This window comes from Pteropus medius, unplaced genomic scaffold, assembly GCF_902729225.1.
Source record: "Pteropus medius unplaced genomic scaffold, Ma_sr-lr_union100, whole genome shotgun sequence".
Lineage (NCBI taxonomy): Eukaryota > Metazoa > Chordata > Mammalia > Chiroptera > Pteropodidae > Pteropus > Pteropus medius.
In genome coordinates, this window is record NW_024345842.1 from 344,179 (window position 1) to 353,996 (window position 9,818).

The 9,818-nt window shown below is 34.0% G+C and overlaps 1 protein-coding gene and 1 pseudogene across 4 annotated transcripts in view; both read left to right on the forward strand.

Annotated features, from left to right (window-relative positions):
- Nucleotides 1-9,818, forward strand: part of BLVRA (biliverdin reductase A) — an 85,287-nt gene that overhangs the window by 26,664 nt on the left and 48,805 nt on the right. The gene's annotated exons all lie outside the window — the stretch shown is intronic.
- Nucleotides 13-131, forward strand: LOC120612214 (uncharacterized; annotated as a pseudogene).

The following is a 9,818-nucleotide window of genomic DNA, read 5'->3' on the forward strand; positions in this document are numbered from 1 at the left end:
AAAATTATTATGGTCGATGGCCATGCTACTCTGAACAAGCTCAATCCCATCTGATCTTGGAAGCTAAGCAGGGTCGGGCCTGGTTAATATTTGGATGGGAGACCACCTAGGAAGACTGGGTGCTGTAGGCATCAAAATAAAAAAAATAAAGGATTGTCATCTGATGAGGTCCTTGCAAACTGTGAGGTCAACCAAGAGTTGCCTTGACTGAAAAAAAAAAATCATTATATCTTCTTGGGTCCCGTTATTATGTAATATCCTTCTTGAAATTAATATAGCTACTCCTGCTTTCTTTTGATTAGTGTTAGCATGGTATATTTATCTTCATTCATTTACTTTTATTCTGTATGTGTCTTTATATTTAAAGTGGGTTTCTTGTAGACAACATACAGTTGGGTCTTATTTTTGATCCACTCTGACAATCTCTATCTATTAACTGATGCATTTAAATCATTAACATTCAAAGTGATTATTATTTAGTTGAATTATTATTTGTTACTCTTTTTTTGTTGCTCTTGTTTTTTGTTCCTATTTTTCTCTTCACCCTTTTTGTGCCTTTTGTGGTTTTAATTGAGCATGTTGTATGATTCAGTTTTCTTTTTTTACAGTATATCAGTTATACTTCTCTCTTTTTACTTTTATTAGTGGTTGCCCTAGAGTTTGCCATATGCATTCACAGCTAATCCAACTCCACTTTCATATAATTATACCAGTTCGCAATTAGTGTGAGTATCATAAAATAACAAAATAATTCTATTCCTTCCTCTTATTCTTTGTATCATTGCTGTCATTCACTTCACTTAAATATAAGCATACATAAGCCTATAAATATATACATAAAAAATATATATAAGCACACGTAATTGAATACATTATTGCTGTTCTTATTTTGAACAAATTGTTAGGTTAATTAAGAATAAGAAAAATAAATCCACTCAGAACAACAAAAAGAAAAAGTAATTAAAAAATGAGAATGGTTTAAGAGACCTCTGGGACAACATGAAGTATAAAAATATCTGGATCATAGGAGTACCTGAAGAGGAAGAGAGAGAGCAAGGGATTGAGAATCTATTTGAAGAAATAATGACAGAAAACTTCCCTAACCTGGCAAAAGAATTAGACATACAAGTTCAGGAAGCACAAAGAGTCCCAAACAAGAGGAATTCAAACAAACCCACAAGACACATTGTAATAAAATGCCAAAGGTCAAATACAAAGAGAGACTCTTAAAAGCAGCAAGAGAAAGGCAGCGACTTAGTTGCAAGGATACCACCATAAGAATGTCTGCTGACTTTTCAGTGGAAACTTTGCAAGCCAGAAGGGAATGACAAGAAATATTCAAAGTTATGAAAAACAATAATCTACAACCGTGAATACTCTACCTGGAAAGGCTTTAGATTAAAATGGTAGGTGAGATAAAGAGCTTCCCAGTCAGGAAAAAGCTTAAGGAATTCATCACCAACAAGCTAGCATTACAAGAAATGTTAAAGGATCTTCTATAAAAAGAGAAGGGGCAAAAAAGAAAATAGAAATAACATATATGAATAATAAAATGGCAGTAACAATGTATCTATTAGTAATCACTTTAAATGTAAATGGATTAAATGCTCCAGTCAAAAGACATAGGGTACCCAAATGGATAAGAAAACAAGACCCATGCATATTCTGTCTACAAGAGATCCACTTCAGATCAAACAACATTAACAGAATGAAAATAAAGGGATGGGGAAAGATGTTTCACGCAAATGGGAATGGAAAAAAAAAAGCCGGGTAGCAATACTTATATCAGATGAAATAGACTTTAAAACAAAAGTTATAATAAGAGACAAAAAAGGGCATTACTTAATGATAAAGAGATCGATAAATCAAGAGGCCATTACCCTAGTAAACATATGCACCCAACATAGGAGCACCTAAATACCTAAAGCAATTATTGACTGACATAAAAGGAGAGATCAATAGTAATACAGTCATAGTAGGAGACTTTAAAACCCCATTGACACCAATGGACAAATCTTCCAGGCAAAGAATCAACTAGGAAACCATGGGCCCAAAAGACACACTAAAACAGATGGATCTAATAGATATTTTCAGAACATTTTACCCCAAAGCAGCAAAATATACATTCTTCTCAAATACAGTGGAACATTTTCAAGGATAGGCCACATGTTAGGATACGAATCAAGTCTCAGTAAATTTAAGAAGATTGAAATCATATCAACTGTCTTCTCTGATCACAATGATATGAAACTAGATATCATCTACTGGGGAAAAAAACTGGAAAATACACAAACATATGGAGGCTAAATAACATGTTGCTAAACAATGAATGGGTTATTAATGAGATCAAGGAAGAAATCAAAAGATACCTAGAGACCAATGAAAATGAAAACACAACGACTCAAAATGTATGGGACACAGCAAAAGCAGTCTAAAAAGGAAATTCGTAGCAATACAGGCCTACCTCAAGAAACAAGAAAAATCTCAAACAATCTAAACTTACAAGGAAAAGAACTAGAAAAATAACAGAAAACAAAGCCCAAAGTGAATAGAAGGAAAGAAATAATCAAGATCAGAGTAGAAATAAATGAAATAGAGTCTAGAAAAACAGTACAAAATATTAATGACATCAAGAGCTTCTTCTTTGAAAAGATAAACACAATTGACAAACTCATCAAGGAAAAAAGAGGACTCAAATAAAATCAGAAATGAAAGAGGAGAAATACCATGGACTCCACAGAAATACAGGGGATCATAAGAAAATACTATGAACAATTATATGCTAACAAATTGGACAATCTGGGAGAAATGGACACATTCCTAGGAAAATACAATCTCTCAAGACCGAGTCAAGAGGAAACAGAAAATCTGAGCCAACTGATTACCACCAATGAAGTAGAATCGGTATCAAAAACCTCCCCCCAAAAAACAAAAGTCATGGACCAGATGGCTTCACAGGCAAAATTTACCAAACTTTCAAAGAATTGTCACCTCTTCTTAAACTATTCCAAAAAATTCAAGAAGAGAGAAGGCTTCCTAACTTCCTTTATGAGGCCGCCATTACCTTGATTCCAAAACTAGACAAAAAACTATAGGCCGATACCTCTTATGAACATTGATGCAAAAATCCTCAACAAAATATTAGGAAACCGAATTCAGCAATGCATTAAAATTATCATACACCATGATGAAGTTGGTTTTATTCCTGGGATGCAAGGTTACTACAATATCCACAAATCAATTGATGTGATACACCACATCAATAAATCAAAAATTAAAAACCTTTATGATAATATCAATAGATGTAGAAAAAGCGTTTAACAAAATCCAGCATCCATTTATAATAAAAACTCTCAGCAAAGTGGGAATAAAGGGAACATACCTCAACAAAATGAAGGCCATATATGACAAACCTACAGCTAACATCATACTCCAATGGGGAAAGCCTAAAAGCATTTTCCTTAAGATGAAGAACAAGACAAGGAAGGCCACTTTCAACACTCCTCTTTAACATTGTATTGGAAACCCTAGCTACAGAATTAAGACAAGAAAAAAGAAATAAAAGACATCCAAATTGGAAAGGAGGAAGTAAAACTCTCATTTGCCAATAATATGATACTATATATAGAGAACCCTAAAGATTCCATCAAAAAGTGTTAGAACTTATCAGCGAATTCAGTAAAGTAGCAGGTTACAAAATAAATATTGAGAAGTCAGTGACATTTTTATACACCAATGATGAACTTTCTGAAAGAGAAATTAAGAGAACAATCCTATTTACAATTGCATTAAAAACTATAAAATACCTGGGAATCAAATTAACCAAGAATGTAAAAGACCTGTTTTCAGAAATTAAGTCATTGAAAAAAGAAATCGAAGAAGATACAAATAAATGGAAGTATATACCGTGTTCATGGGTAGGAAGAATCAACATCATTAAAATGAGCATACTACCTAAAGCAATCTATAGATTCATTGTAATCCCTATCAAAATAACAACAGCATTTTTCAAAGAGCAAGAACAAATAATCCTAAAATTTATATGGAACCATAAAAGATTCCGAATTGCCACAGCAGTCTTGAGAAAGAAGAACAAAGTTGGAGGTATCACACTACCTGATATCAAACTATACTACAGGGCTATGGTAATCAAAACAGCATGGTACTGGCACAAAAACATATACATTGATCAATGGAACAAAATAAGGAGCCCAGAAATAAATCCATGCCTATACTCTCACTTAATATATGACAGAGGAGGTAAGAATAGACCATGGGGTAAAGACAATCTCTTCAATAAATAGTGTTGGGAAAGTTGGACAGATACATGCAAAACAAAAAAAAGCTGGACTACCTTCTTACACCATATATAAGAACAGACTCAAAATGGATTAAAGACTTAAATATTAAGAACTGAAACCATAAAACTTCTAGAAGAAAACATAGGCAGTAAACTCTCTGATATTACTAAGAGAAATTTCTTTTCAGATATATCTCCTCAGGCAAGGGAAACAAAAGAAAAAATAAATGGGAATATATCAAACTAAGAAGTTTTTATATGGCAAAGGAAACCATCAACAAAACAAAAAGACAGCTGACTGGGAGGAGATATTTGCTAATGTTACATCTGATAAGGGGTTAATATCCAAAATATATAAAGAACTTATACAGCTCAATAACAAAAAAAAATCAAACAATCCAATTAAAAAATGGGCAGAAAACCTGAACAGATACTTCTCCAAAGAAGAAATACAGATGGATAATAGACATACGAAAAGATGCTCAACATCACTAATCATCAGAGAAATGCAAATTAAAACCACAATGAGATATCACCTCATACCTGTCAGAAAGGCTATCATCAATAAATCAAAAAACAAGTGTTGGCGAGCATGTGGAGAAAAGGGAACCGTCGTACATTGTTGGTGAGATTGCAAATTGGTACAGCCGCTATTGAAAACAGCCTGGAGGTTTCTCAAAAAATTAAAAATGGATATACCTTTTGACCCAGCAATTGCATTTCTGGGTATTTATTCAGAGAAAACCAAAACAATAATTCATAAAGATCCTTGCACTCCACTATTCATGGCAGCACAATTTACAATAGCCAAGAAATAGAAGCAACCTAAATGCCCATCAACAGACTATTGGATAAAGAAATTATGGTTTATATATACAATGGAATATTACTCAACCATTAAAAAAGTGAAATCCTACCATATGCAACAATATGGATGGACTTAGAGGTTATTATGCTGAGTGAAATAAGTCAGACAGAGAAAGATAAATAGCATATGAATTTCACTTATATGCAGAATCTAAGGAACAAAGAGAGCAAACTAATCAAAAACATACTCACAATTGTAGCTGGGAAAATGGGGTGAAGGGTTAAAGAAGTATAAATTAGTAATTGATAGTTGGTCACAGGGATGGAGAGCATGGCAGAGGGAATGCAATTAACATTAATATGATGGCCAGGTGGAGGGCCAGGGGAGAGAGGGAGCAATTTGGGGGATTGTTTTATGAACTATATAGATGTCTAACCAATATACTGTATACTTGAAACTAATTTAAATAAATAAATTTTAAAAAATGCAAAGAATAAGGAAAATAAAATTTATTTTACCTTCACTTAATCCTTTGATGCTCTCCCTTTATGTAGATAGGTTTCTGACCTATATTATTTTCCATCTCTCTAATGAAATTCTTTTAACATTTCTTGCAAGGTAGGTCTACTTACATCAAATTTTCTCACGTTATTGTCTCAAGTTATTGTCTGAGAAATCTTTATTTCTCCTTCATTTTTGAAGGATAGTCTCACAGGATACAGAATTCTATGTCGGTTGTTTTATTCTCTCAGCACTTTAAAGATTTCATTTCATTCTCTTCTTGCTCACATGGTTTTTGAGAAGTAGAATGCAATTTTTTTCCCTGACTTCCTTCAAAATGTTTTTTTTTAATGTTTGATTTTTCTGTAATTTGAAAATGATATGCTTAATGAGTCATTGCTTTTAGAGGGGCGGGGAGCAATTTTTCTGATTGCCATTCTCTGAACTTCCTGAATCCGTGCTTTAGTGTTTGAAATTAATTTGGGGATTTTTCCAGTCGTTATTGTTTCAAATATTTCTTCTGTTCTTTTTTTCTCTTCTCTTTCTGGTATTCACATTACCTGTATGTTAAAGCTTTTGTAGTTGTCCCACAGTCCTTTGATATTCTGTTCTGGGTTTTTGTTTTTTTTTTTCAGTCTTTGTTCTCTTTGATTTTCACTTTTGGAGTTTACTATTGAGATATCCTCACGCCCAGAGATTCTTTCTTCATCTCATGAAAGATTTTCTTCATTTCTGTCACAATTTCTGATCTCTAGCTTTTTTTTTTTTTTTTGGTTTATCCCTAGGCTGTCCATCTTTGCTTACATTGCTCATCTGTTCTTGCATACCATCAACTCATTAGGGTCTTTAGCATACTCATCATAGTTTTAAATTCCCAGACTGGTAATTCCAACATCCTTGACATTTCTGGTTCTGATGCTTGCATTGGCTCTTCAAATTGTTTTTTGCCTCTTTTTATGGTTTGCCATATTTTCTTTATAGCTAGATACAATATACTACGTTAAAGGAAGTACTGTAAATAGGCCTTTAATAATGTGGTGGTGAGTTGTGAGGGGAAGAGAATCATTCCGTAGTCCAATGTTTAGGTTTCAGAATTTTAGTGAGACTGTGCTGATGGACTGTGAACTTCACAAGCATTTCTCAGTTTTTTTTCCCTCCCCTCTTGAGTTGGTTAGAGTGGGTTGGAGTTGGGTATTTCTCTTCTCCCAAGTAGAATTCTAGAGTGGACTGGAGTTTGGTATTTTCTTTCCCTGAGGTCATTTAAGCCCTGATAATACCCTAGCAGGGTAGCCTCTGGTAAACTAGTTTTCTCTGAGGTCAGGCCTTATTAAGAAGAACAGAGTGCACTGGTATATTTCAGAATGGTTCCTTTCCTTCTCCCCTGCTGGAAGAACAGGGAGAAATTTCTCTAGTATTTACTGTTGAAGTCTGGTCAAGCTCCTGGAGATACATCTCACAAAATTGAGAGGGTCTCCCTGTGACTCATTCCCTGGAATTTTTAACTCTCAGAGTTGTTCACACTGAGCCTCCAGCAATTCATCCATTACAGTTCGGGCTTTCCTACTATAGCACTGGTTCCTGCGGTGGTTTCCACTTATGGGTCTCTCCTCTGGTAAGTTGTTACTCTCTGCATTAGCATCTCTGTCTCTCCAATCTTGGGGGCTGCAGTTTGTCTTGTATCCTCATCTCTCTAAAGGATCCTAGAAGAATTGTTATGTTTTCAGCCTTTTAGCTTTTTGCTTGTTGTTAGGATAGAGTTGCAACTTGCAGCTCCTTACATTTGGAATGGGAAACTGGAAATCCTCATCACTTTGATTTGCAGTTTCCTTTCACAACATACTTTGAAGAGGCCTCATGTAAAATGAAGAGGCACAGATAAGATGGTCTAGCAAGTCATTTTCTTCAAAAATACAGTTCTTTTCCAAAGAGGAACTCAACTGTTAACACATCAGTATTTTCACCCACATCTTGTCCCTGTGTGTTAGTTTTTCAAGGAAACGTCCAACCCACATTCTAAAGCACTTAATCATTCATTTTGACACTATGTAAGCCAGGTTTCGTATGCAAGATTGTGTGTATCATTAATGAGATTTTTAAAAAAAGCAATTTGGTTTATTACAGAAATTGATATGTTTCTTAACCTTATTGCTCTTTTAAAGCTAAGAAGAAGCTTATGTTCTTGGTTGTTATCTGGAATTTAGTAATTCAATAGTTAATCTTGGGAATGCCATAAATATTTAGCATAATAAGGAGATTGCTTGTCTCCTTGGTTAAAGAAGAAACAGACTTTTGATAAGGGGTATGTGTATTGGCTGTATAGACTTTTCTAATGACTGACTTACTGCTTTTTGGTACATGAGACTGTCAAAAAATAAAAATTAAAAACTAGACTTCCCCAGCAGGTACTGGGCTAAATTGCTTCTTGTCAGTTGGGCATTGTGGCCATTCTTCTCTTATTCTCCTAGGGTTCAAAGAAGAGAAGCTTGGAACTACATTTCTTCAAGTTCCCATTTATATGTGAGGTTGGCCAGTTAGTTGCACTTTCAGGAAATTTGGAAGGCTGAAGAAAGATACTATTAAATACAGGGTAAAGTTGTACTCAGATGTGTAAACCAAGGCCGGTTTAAGCCAAGGACGGTGTGTGGTTTAGCAGTAACAGGCAGTCAAGCTCCTATGAATCACTTTCTCCCAAGCTGCAGCCTGAGAGAGGATGTAAACTCTTTCCAGACATCTTGGCTTCCAAGCAAGCTCTTGAGACTCACTTGTTTCAATATGGCAGGGACATGGTCAGCGATGGCTTCTCTGGCTTTAGCTCCCCAGTGGTTGCAATGGTTTATGTAAGCCTCTAATTTCCTGTGTTAAAACTGTATACTTAGAACTCATAGAGTGATTTATCTTTTCCAGACTTAATTTTGACGAATATTTTGTGGGATTTATAACAAATATAGGAGTAAATTGTGTAACAACAATGATACGAAGTCCTGGAGAGAAGAGATGGAAGTATACTGTTGCAAGGTTCTTATATGTGAAATGGTATAATATTACTCTAAGGTAGACAGTGGTAAGTAAAATATGTATAATATAAAATCCTTAAAATAATCACTAAAAAAAGTTACAACAAATAGCCAACAAATGAGATAAAATGGAATAACAAGAAATGTTCTTTTCATCTAAAAGAAGGCACTAAAAGAGAGAGAGAACAGATTGGACAAATAGAAGACAAACAACACGATGGTGGACTGAAACCCAACCATATTGATAATCACTGTGTAAATTGTCTAACTTTATTAAGTGGCAGAGATTGTTAGTTTGATTTAAAAAGCAAGTCTTGACTATATTCTGCTTACAAGAAACTAGATATAAAACCACACATAAGATTGGAAAAAAAAATACCATGCTAATACCAATCAGTGAAACCTGGGAGTGGATAGTTAATATTAGACAAAATTAATTTCAGGGTAAAGAATACTACCAGGAATAAAAATGGTCATTTTAGAATGATGAAGGGGTCAATTATTCAGGAAGATATAACAATCCTACCATTTATGTACCTAATAACAGTTTCATAATACATGAATCAAAAATTGATAGAACTAAAAAGAGAAATGTGCATATTTAAAATTCAGAAATTTTAATACCTCTCAATAATTGATTTTTTAAAAAGACAAAACCAATAAGGTTATAGAAGACTTGGACAACCTTATCAACCAACTTGGCCTAATAGACTTGTGGAACAGTCTACCTAACAACAGTGGAATACACATTCTTTTCAGGTGTGCCCAAAACATTTACCAAGATAAACCATATCTAGATAATAATAAAGTATTCAAATCATTTAAAGAATGTCATCTGACTACAATGAAATTAAGTGAGAAATACATAACAAAAATATCTGGAAAATTGCTAAACATTTGCAATTTAAACACACATCTGAATAATCCGTTGGCCAAAGAATCAAAAAGGAAATTAGTATTGTTAACTGAAAATGAAAGCATGGCATTTTACAATTTGTGGGATGCAACTAAACCATTGCTAGTACTTACAGAGAAATTTATAGCACTGAATGCCTATTTTTGAAAAGAAGAAAGTTTTCAAATCAATGATCTAAACTGCCATCCTCAGAAACTAAAAGAAAGAAAAAAAGAAATGAAATGAAAGGAAAGGAAAGGAAAGGAAAGGAAAGGAAAGGAAAGGGAAAAGGAAAGGGAA